Source organism: Nicotiana tabacum, chromosome 3, assembly GCF_000715075.1.
Source record: "Nicotiana tabacum cultivar K326 chromosome 3, ASM71507v2, whole genome shotgun sequence".
Classification (NCBI taxonomy): Eukaryota; Viridiplantae; Streptophyta; class Magnoliopsida; order Solanales; family Solanaceae; genus Nicotiana; species Nicotiana tabacum.
This window is the reverse complement of record NC_134082.1, coordinates 63,718,482-63,730,196: the sequence shown is the minus strand read 5'-3', so window position 1 is coordinate 63,730,196 and position 11,715 is coordinate 63,718,482.

The window sequence follows — 11,715 nt, the reverse complement described above, 5'->3', positions numbered from 1 at the left end:
ATTGGGTTGATAGTTGAAGGTGATGAACCTCAGAAGCCGGCGGTTACCCTCAATCCCATTGTTGTTCAGATTCAGCCTTTTAAGGAGGATGTGGTAAATGTGTCTGTGCCACTCGAGTTTGAAGCACCGCCTGCAAAGGTGCCAAAACCGATTGAGGTTGAGTTTGGGATTCCAAAGGCCCCCACACCGTTTGAAATTGCTGTGTTACCTCAAAGGGTGCCCATTCCGGTTTCCTTGACAGACATGACCCCATTCAAGTCGAAAGCCATACCTTGGGATTACACAGCTGAGGCTAGAAGGAAAGGGAAGACACATATCGGTGAAGCGGTCGCCGCACAGGGCATGACTAGAACAGGCAGGGTATACACCCCAGAACATTTAGCCGAGTCCAGCAAGCAAGCCTCTGGACGTCCTTTCAAAACTGGGCCCGATGACCTTTGGAGAAAGATACAGGCCAAGGAGTACTCAGTCGTTGAACAACTAAACAAAACACCGGCACAGATTTCTATCTTGGCCCTTCTGCAAAGCTTTGAGACACATAAAAATACCTTAATGAAGATACTAAGTGAAGCTTATGTTCCCAGCAACATAACAGGAGGCGAAGTGGAGAATATGGTGGGACAGGTGTTGGAAAGCCACAAGATCACCTTCCACGAGGATGAGTTACCACCAGATGAGCTTAGTCACAACAAGGCGTTGCATATCACTGCGCAATGCGAGGATCACTTTATCACCAGGATTTTAGTCGACGGGGGATCCAGCCTCAACATTTGTCCATTGATAACTCTGAGAACATTGGGTAAGGGATTTCATGAGGTCAGAGATGGGGCTATCAGTGTCAAAGCTTTTGATGGATCTCAGAGGTCCACCATTGGAGAAATTAGCCTATGCCTATAGATGGGACCCACCTGGTTTGATGTCGAGTTCCAAGTCATTGACGTACCAGCATCCTACAATTTGTTGCTGGGACGACCCTGGATCCACGCCGCTGGGGCTGTAGCATCAACTTTGCATCAAGCTGTAAAATTTGAATGGAATCATCAGGAAGTAATCATTCATGGCGATGGTAGCAACCCTATATACAGTCGCCAAACCATTCCGATGATCGGAGGCAGAAGAAGGATAGGAGGAGAAACGTACCACCATATCGAGTGGGTCAATGCTGTAGACAAAGACAAGTGGTATGATAGCAAGATCGAAAGCATCCTGAATTGGAGCAGGTATGAACCCGGAAAAGGACTTGGCTAGAACCTGCAGGGTATCACCAAACCTATCAAGTTGAAGAAGCACGGTACCACTTTTGGCCTAGGGTATGAGTACACTTGGGAGGAGTTCAACCACTGGTCACCTTCATGGAGTGGACTATACTATCCGCTGGAGCACCCTATACCTCAGTTGGAGCAGACTTTTCAGCCAACCGACACTTTGTACGGATCAGAGGAAGACGAGGCACTAGCAGCAATAAAGAACCTGTTTCTGGAAGATGATATGAATTGTTGTGTTATATTCGAGGAGGAAGGGGAGGAAGGCACTTCCATTCAAGCGTGAACCGAGGGGAACGCCTCACCAATTGGTCGGTCAGGACCACCAGTGCCCGGACATCTTTGGGGTAGCAAGGTTGAACGAGCATCATGCATCGCATCTTTATTTTCTAGTTGCTTTTCCTTTCTGCATTGTCTTTACTTTCCAAAAGAGCTCTGATGTCTCGAACGATTATGAATTTCAATCAAAGCATTTCAAATTCATTATATATTGCACCCTTATTACTTTTCTCTATCATTTACTTTGTTTTACACAGCGTTACTCTTACATATCTTGATGATGAACCAACAACTGTGACTTGCAACGAGGCAATGCAACAAATAGATATAGATTCAGAAAAGGATGATATACTAGAAGAGGTTGTCAGAGAGGTCGAAAACTTTGAGAATAGGCCTAAGTCTAATCTAGATGAGACCGAAGTCGTTAATTTGGGTGATACTGAGAATGTCAAGGAAACACGTATCAATGCACATTTGTCGCCATCAGAAAAGAAAGAGTACACAGAGTTCCTAAAAGAGTATGAGGATATCTTTGCATGGTCTTATGACGATATGACTGGCCTCAGCACATCCATTGTGGCTCACAAGTTGCCAACAGATCCTACATGTTCACCGATAAAGCAGAATCAGGAAGTTCAAGCTAGACATGAGTTTGAATATTAAAGAAGAGGTTACTAAGAAAGTCAAAGCCAGGGTTCTCAGGGTGGTAGAATATCCGACATGGTTAGCCAACATCGTGCCGGTACCAAAGAAGGATAGGAAGGTTAGAGTCTGTGTCGACTACCGGGATCTCAACCGGGCCAGTCTCAAAGACAACTTTCCAAAGAAGCATGAGCTACAGTAATTCGTTGATTGTTTCGCTGGATACCATCAGATATGGATGGATGAAGAAGATGCAGAGTAAACGGCGTTTATCACGCCATGAGGGATGTACTGTTATAGAATGATGTCGTTTGGATTGAAAAATGCTGGTGCTACCTACATGAGAGCCATGAATACCATCTTTCACGACATGATACACAAAGAGATCGAGGTGTATGTGGATGACGTCATCATCAAATCCAGGAAAGCTCCAGATCATATGGAAGACTTGCGAAAGTTCTTCAACAAGTTGAGAAGGTACAATTTGAAACTGAATTCCGCCAAGTGTGCATTCGGGGTTCCTGCTGGAAAATTATTGGGTTTCATCGTGAGTCGTCGAGGAATAAAATTGGATCCATCAAACGTCAAAGCTATCCAAGAATTGCCGCCGCCAAAGAACAAGAAGGACGTGATGAGTTTCCTGGGAAGACTCAACTATATCAGCCGATTCATAGCTCAGTCTACTGTCATTTGTGAACCCATCTTCAAAATGTTGAAGAAGGATGCCGCCACCAAATGGACCGATGAATGTCAAAAGGCTTTTGACAGAATCAAGGAATACTTGTCTACGCCGCCAGTCTTGGTTCCGCCTGAACCAGGGAGACCCCTCTTGCTCTATCTCGCAGTGTTGGATGGAGCATTTGGTTGTGTTTTGGGGCAACATGAAGAAACAGGGAGAAAGGAGCAAGCCATCTACTATCTCAGTAAGAAGTTCACACCGTACGAGGCCCGGTATTCTCATTTAGAACGCACTTGCTGTGCTCTGACTTGGGTCGCGCAGAAGTTGAGGAATTACTTATGTTCTTACACTACTTATCTCATATCCAGAATGGACCCTCTGAAGTATATCTTCCAGAAGCCCATGCCCACTGGCAAGCTCACCAAGTGGCAGATCCTGCTAAGTGAATTCGACATTGTTTACGTGACCCAGAAAGCAATCAAAGGGCAAGCCTTGGCGGACCATCTCACCGAGAATCCTGTGGACGGAGAATACAAGCCCCTAAAAATGTATTTTCCCGATGAAGAGGTATCTTTCATAGGAGAAGATATTGCAGAATCCTATGATGGTTGGAGGTTGTTTTTCGACGGAGCTACAAATTTCAAAGGAGTTGGCATAGGAGCAGTCCTGGTATCAGAAACCGGTCAGCATTACCCGGTATCCGCCAAGCTCAGGTTCCCATGCACCAACAACATGGCCAAATATGAAGCCTGCATTTTAGGGATTAAACTGGCCATTGATATGAACATTCAGGAGTTACTAGTAATCGGAGACTCGGACCTACTCATACATCAGGTTCGAGAAGAATGGGCAACCAAGAATCCCAAGATACTCCCTTATCTGCATCACATATAGGAATTGAGAAAGAGGTTCAGAAAGATGGAATTCCAGCAAGTTCCCAGGGTACAAAATGAGTTTGCCGATGCACTTGCCACTTTGTCATCTATGATTCAGCATCCAGATACAAATTTCATTGACCCCATCCAGGTCAATATTCATGACCAACCAGCTTATTGTGCTCATGTTGAGGAAGAAGCTGACGGGAAACCATGGTTCCACGACATCAAAGAGTATTTGACCACAGGAGAATATCCAGAGCTTGCCAATGCTACCCAGAAACGCACGCTTCGGAGACTATCCAATAATTTCTTTCACAACGGAGGAATCTTGTACAGGAGGACTCCTTGTCGCACCTCCTTTTTGCCGCGCCCACGAGGGCGCGTGGGGAGTTTTCTCCAATTAAAGGACAGTCGAAACAGAATTTGTTTATTTGTTTCAGAGTCGCCACCTGGGAATTTTGAGGCGTCCCAAGTCACCAATTATAATCCCTGAATCGAGGAGAATATGACTCTATTTATTTTTCTGCGAACCAGAAATCCTGAGTAAGGAATTCTGTTAATCCGGAAGAAGGTGTTAGGCATTTCCGAATTCCGTGGTTCTAGCACGGTCGCTTAACTGTTTTTATTATTGGCTTAATCATCTTGATTTTATTAAATATATTTTTGTTACGTGATTTTTCTACCGCTTTTACTTATCGTGATTAAGGACCCTTCTTCGAATCGAATTACGCGTACGTATATTCGTGTTACAAATTAAAAAGATGCGGAATTGTGTCACACGTACGTGTACACAATAATTTTTGATAATATACTAAGCAATCATTTTTCCGAGATTGTGTTGAATCAAGAATATTTATTTTTCTTGAATAGTGAATCGTACATCTCGGGTTTTTATGAAATTGATTTAACGCCTTTGGATAAATCCTTTTATTAAATATTCGTTCGAAATTGCGCGTACGCATAATCCGATTTTTTTTTTTGCTTTTTAAAAAAAATATAATCAAGGTACGCGAACGTATCCCTAATTGCGCAAAAATATTTGCAATGATATTAAGGATTTTTCCACAAATTATTCATTATATCCGTACATTTTTATGTGTGATAAATTCCCATTTAAGGTTTCAAAGAATTTACAATATTAAATGTTGACCGTTGATTATATTTTCCGAATATAAATAATTCATTCCAACTGTTCAAATTCAAAGGACATAATAAGAATATGATTAATACTATCTTTAAAAAAAACAAATATGACATAGATATATATATACATGCCAAAGAATAAATGGCATATGAAACTGAAAATAAATGATTCATAAAGGAAGGAAATATTTTCCGAGAATTTTCATTGTTTACTTAATGCAAATTCTATTTCTAATTATTAATGATGTAAAGTGTGGCAATTTATGCTTGTACATCTCTTTTCATTCTCATACACTCACTTTTAGTCTAATAGGCCTAATTATTTGGTCACTTTGTTTTATGAAAGTAGATAAGCATCGAATTTGTAGAAAATGAATTATTATGCAAGTTAATTCAACAAAGTTACATTACATGCAACCCAACTATTTGGCGTAAACATTCGTAACGTTCTATCATCATGACGAGCTATACCAACTTACTTTACTCATATGATTATACTTGTCATCATACCATATAATAACTTATACCAATCTAAACAAAATCATACTTATTACAAGATATTCTACTAATGTAACTTCTTTATCTTTGCATTTAGCTAATGGTATTATGGGATGTAATCAATGGTCCATTTTTATGCCTTACTCCCTGTCTTGACAATTTATTAAACTAATGAGATAATGAACTAATATTATTACAAACCTTTATACAAACTTTCAAAGTAAGACAATTAGCTCATAGCTATCAAATTGAATTTACTACTAATTAACTAACATGAAACAAAAATAAAATTTAAATTGATGAACTTGGACAAATAAAAATAGACTTTCAGTTCAAGCTTCATTGACGAGTCATGTTGAATCTCTTTCCAACTTAAAATTTAAAAGATATATACCTGAAAATGGAGGTAGAAGAAGTAAGTTTCAGCAGTTACAGCAGTAACACACTCAGCCAAATATCAGTATTCCCACAGATTTGAACAATAATAAGACCCGAAGAAAATAGATGCACAGTATAGTATTTTGAAAGACACTTCAGATTTTAACTGAACAGTGGAATCACACAAAGTTGAACAGATTCAACACAAGAACAACATTTCAGATTTTAGCTTTTCTTCAGTTACAAATTCAGTTTGTTTCTGATTTTCTGTTTCTGCTGCTGTATCTGTGTGTGAGTGTATATGTGAGTGTTCTATTTTCTGTTTCCTTTCTTTAAAATCTCAGCCCTCAAAATCTCTTAAAGATTCTCTCTTAAAAATTCTCTCTCTGTTAAAAAAAACTCTCTGAAAATTCTGTTTTTCTCCCTCAAAATTCTGTCCTCCTTAACTGTCTGTCCAGCTCCTGTATTTATACAGGGATGGTTGCACCCTTTTATCTTTTAAAAACAGAAAATCCTATCTAAAATCTGCTTTTAACTACTTTAAATCCCATTAAGTGAACTTTTCCCTGATTTCCAGCATTCCATTACCCTTTGTTTCCCATTATCCCATTAAATTATAGCCACTAACATTCCATTATAAACATACTATTATTATTACATTACCCTACTGTTTCATTCCTCAAATACCCCCTGAAAATCCCTTAATATTATTGTTATTACTGCCCCAGACCAAAATCCAGAATCTGTTACAAAACTGATTTTAAAATCTGTCCAGGCTTGGTTATCCTTCTGATTTTAACAGCTAAAACCAATTCTAAACAACTTCCTAACACAGTTGTATCTATGCAACATTTGTAAATTTGAATTCAAACTTAACATCTCAACAACATCACACAGAATCAGAACAATTCAGACTAAATCTGAAATATGTATGAATGCAGGGGCATGGTCAGTATACTGACTTTGCCTAAAACCAACTGCCCAAAATTAATACTCAAATGTTTGATAAACTTTCTGACTTATTAAACAAGAACCAACTAATTAGCAAGGTCTAACTAACTGATTACAACAACATGATAATAGTCAATCAAAACAGGTGAGCAGGTTATTACAATGTATTATCATAACGGGGATTCATAATGTAACCAATCGACGAACTTAATCGAGTCGATTACACACATTGTAAATAAACATAATCAACAGAAACATTTCACATTCGGATTAAGTAGATAGGTAGAAGACAGAAATGACAAAATTAATCAAAACAAAAATATGAAAAATTAAAAAGCTATTAAAACAGACAACAATACACGTAGAATAATACAAAAAGAAATAGAAAATACCTCTAAATCTTCAATTAAACTCGAACTCAACTTGGATTTGGACCTTTTTTGTTTGAAATCAAACTGACCTTAGTCGAAGTATTTTCCACTGAAAATACTTCGACTAAGGTCGATTAAACCTCAATCTTCATTTAATATGCACAGAATCCGAAAGTTTGGTATTTTTAGGGTTCTTAAAAACTCGATTTGGGATTTAACCATTTCTGGTCAGATTCGAGAAGAACCAAACATGACACAATGGTGAGGGTAGCCTAGGGGTTATTTGGTGTTAATTTGAAGCGGATCTGAGTTCATCCTTGTTTGGTCCGAATCTTCAAAAGAAGATTCGAGAAGCTCGGGACTGATTCGAGCCAAACAACCAACAGATCCATACTCAGGATGACTAGGGGAAGCTATGGTGTTAACTAGGCGTTGTTTGGTTTAGGTCTGAACTTGGCTCGAATCTTCAAATGAAGATTCGAGAACCTTCAGGAGGATTCGAGCCCAACGGCTAACATATTTGGATAGAGGAGGCTCAGGGGATTCTATGGTGCTATTTTGGTGACCGGCGGCGTTGATGCCGCCGGGTTTCAGGCGGTGGAATCCTAGGGCGGCTAGGGTTAGGAGTGGGGGTTTGGGACGATGATGAACAGTGTAGGAAGGGGGGGTGTTTGGTTAGGGGCCGGGGTAAGGTTTGGGATTTATATAGGGGTGGGGTGGACTGGTATCGTCCGTTGGATCAAGTAGAATGGATGGCTGAGATCTACTCACTTAACCAAACGGTGTCGTTTGGTTTAAGTTAGGGGGACGGGTTGAACCGGGTATCGGATCGGGTAAGGGTCTTGGGTTAGGGTGATGAGATCTTGGCCGTTGGTTGGATTTAATCCAACGGCCCTTGATGAGAGGTGACCAAACGACGTCGTTTGGTCTTAGCTTGGGACTGGGTCAGACTTGGCTGTTTGGATTGGGCTGACAGGCAGGGGGGTAAATTGATTTGGGCCTGGATTTTAATCCAGGTCCAATCTTTACACTTGTATATTTTTATTTTCTGATTTTATTATTAATAAAAAAAATCCTAATAAAATTATAAAACAATTTTTTAACCTTACATAAAAATATTAATTACTTCATAACAACTATTTAACACATAGTCAAAACATTAATCACACAGTTAAAAAAATAGAACGAATGCATATTTTTTTGTGATTTTATTTAAATTATCTCTTAAATGCATAATTAAATCCTGTATGCATGCAATATGTATTTTATTTTATTTTTATTTTATTATGACAAAAATAAACATTTACGGACATAACACAAATATTTAACACCACGCAAATTCACAAATTACACAGTAAAAGAAATTTATTTTGATTTATTTTGGAGCAATTTTTCGTAAGGCAAAAATCACGTGCTCACAGCTGCCCCTCTTTGTGCGGAAACTCGAAGAGTTTTCGTGCGAAGATAAAGTGAGCGGATACGAGCGATTTTTGCCCGTTCGAATACTCCGTGGGAAGCATTTTTTGAAAGATTTTACCGAACCTCTGCTTCGAAGGTTTCCTACATATCCTTGGCTATAAAGGAATCAGGTCAATGTAGTTCGGGAATTTTTTTTTGGTAGCTGGGACTACCATGGGACTGTGATGTTACTGTTTCTTCGTGCTGTTTTCACTGCTTGCTGACCTCCTTATTACACCTTACTTTAAAGGAAATACAAAATTAAACTAGACTATGGTACATGAATTATAAAATCTTATCTAGATCATGCCCTTGCGTTTCTTGTTGTTTTGATATCTTGGTGAATCTTGGGCATTTGGCTTATTTTGTATTTTTCTTGAAGCTCTTGTTGTTTCTTGCTGGGGATTCTATTGGACTCCTCTGCTTTATTGATTTTAAGTGTGCTCCTTTCTCATATGAGCGGGCTTTTTGATTTCAACACTTCAATTTCATTCCCTCGTTCTTCAGGTGGGTGCCTTGACTGCTTCTTTTCTTTTGTCATCCTCATTTTCCAGGTGGACGCCTGACTTCTTTAATTCTTTCATCCTTATTCTCCAGGTGGACGCCTGACTTCTTCTTTTCTCATCCTCATTCTCCAGGTGGACGCCTGACTTCTTCTTTTCTTCATCCTCATTCTCCAGGTGACGCCTGACTTCTTTAATTCTTTATCCTCATTCTCCAGGTGGACGCCTGATTTCTTCTTTTCTCATCCTCATTCTCCAGGTGGACGCCTGACTTCTTCTTTTCTCATCCTCATTCTCCAGGTGGACGCCTGACTTCTTCTTTTCTCATCCTCATTCTCCAGGTGGACGCCTGATTTCTTTAATTCTTTATCCTCATTCTCCAGGTGGACGCCTGATTTCTTCAATTCTTTCATCCTCATTCTCCAGGTGGACGGCTGACTTTTTCAATTCTTCATCCTCATTCTCCAGGTGGACGCCTGACTTCTTCTTTTCTCATCCTCATTCTCCAGGTGGACGCCTGATTTCTTTAATTCTTCATCCTCATTCTCCAGGTGGACGCCTGACTTTTTCAATTCTTCATCCTCATTCTCCAGGTGGACGCCTCACTTCTTCTTTTCTCATCCTCATTCTCCAGGTGGACGCCTGATTTCTTTTAATTCTTCATCCTCATTCTCCAGGTGGACGCCTGACTTCTTCTTTTCTCATCCTCATTCTCCAGGTGGACGCCTCACTTCTTTAATTCTTCATCCTCATTCTCCAGGTGGACGCCTGACTTCTTCTTTTCTCATCCTCATTCTCCAAGTGGACGCCTGATTTCTTTAATTCTTCAACCTCATTCTCCAGGTGGACGCCTGACTTTTTCAATTCTTCATCCTCATTCTCCAGGTGGACGCCTGACTTCTTCTTTTCTCATCCTCATTCTCCAGGTGGACGCCTGATTTCTTTTAATTCTTCATCCTCATTCTCCAGGTGGACGCCTGACTTCTTCTTTTCTCATCCTCATTCTCCAGGTGGACGCCTGATTTCTTTTAATTCTTCATCCTCATTCTCCAGGTGGACGCCTGACTTCTTTTAATTCGTCATCCTCATTCTCCAGGTGGACGCCTGACTTCTTTTAATTCTTCATCCTCATTCTCCAGGTGGACGCCTGACTTCTTCTTTTCTCATCCTCATTCTCCAGGTGGACGCCTGATTTCTTTAATTCTTTCATCCTCATTCTCCAGGTGGACGCCTGACTTCTTTTAATTCTTCATCCTCATTCTCCAGGTGGACACCTGACTTTTTCAATTCTTCATCCTTATTTTCCAGGTGGCCGCCTGAACTCTTCTTTTTCTTTACCAGGTATTTCCTGACACAAATATTGTATTTTCCCCTGTTTTAAATCAAAGAAAACTTCGTTAGTTTAAAGCAGGGTGGCTGGCTGTGGTATTCTTGCCGATGGTGATGTTTCTCTTCGTCTCTCTTTATTGCCTTGGAATGATTGAAAAGACTGTTTTGTCTTTGTAATTGATCCTTGACTATAGGATTTCCCTCTGTATGTTTTCCTTCAAAACCTTTTAACTTTAATCATATGCCTCTTCTGACTTTGCTGATCCACTTTTGATTTCCTCTTTCTTACACCCATATTTTATCTCCCACCTTTCGTGGCCGTATTTTGTAACCTTGGATCTTGGTAGTATACCTTGATATTTTTTCTTATTTGTTTAGAATAAAACTTATCTCAAAGCTTGGAGAAAGTAAGATTATTAGTAGCGAAATACGCTGATTTCGACAATTATAGAATGAAAAGAAAAATCCAATTTTTGGATGACTGTTGGAAAATGAATAAAGGACTTATCTGATTGGAATTACTGGCACCAATGATCAGGGTATGCATTTCGGATTAATCAACCCAGTCTTTTAATCAATCTCCTTTCAATTGTCTCAAGGAGTTTTCATTGATAAATTTTCCTCATTTTTCACTTCTTCACTTCCTTTTCGCCTTATGGTGCCTGCGAAGGTTTTCACCAATAAGACTCTCTCATTTTACTTTTCTCTCAACTTCCGTCGCCTTATGGTGCCCGTGTGGGTTTTCACCTATAAGACTCTCTCATTTTTACTTTCTTTCCTTGTTTGTACCACTTCACTTGCTTGCATCAGCATTTTTCTAAGATTGATCGAAAAGTCTTTTTGGTATAAGGTTAGGAATGGAAAAGGTATTAAAAGCTAAATAGCTGTGGTATGAGTTTAAAATTACAACTCTTGGAATCTTTTCTTATTTCCAATACAATTCCTGCCCCAGTTTCTTGATTGGGGTCTCTTAATATTTCTTTTTCGTGCACATTGTGCATGTTGTGCACCCTATGACCGAGCCGTGAGGCGCCTACGTATCCTTCTTTGAGGAATCAGGTCAAACGTAGTTCACTATATAATAGTTTTGATGATTTTTTTTTTTTTAGACTTTCTGATTCCAAGAGAGGGTAGGAAAGAAACAAGTATGGCTCAAAGGGGAAGCAAATGTTATAGTGTTTGGATAGCAGAATAAATTGCCTTTGTCATTTCAATCTTCGAAATAGTGCTAAATACAAACATTCAAAAAGTTATGCATAATATCTCTTTACTGCGTCAGAATTGATCGCCATATCTATGCATTTGCCTTAAATATCTGTTAAACATAGTGCACCATTCGATAAT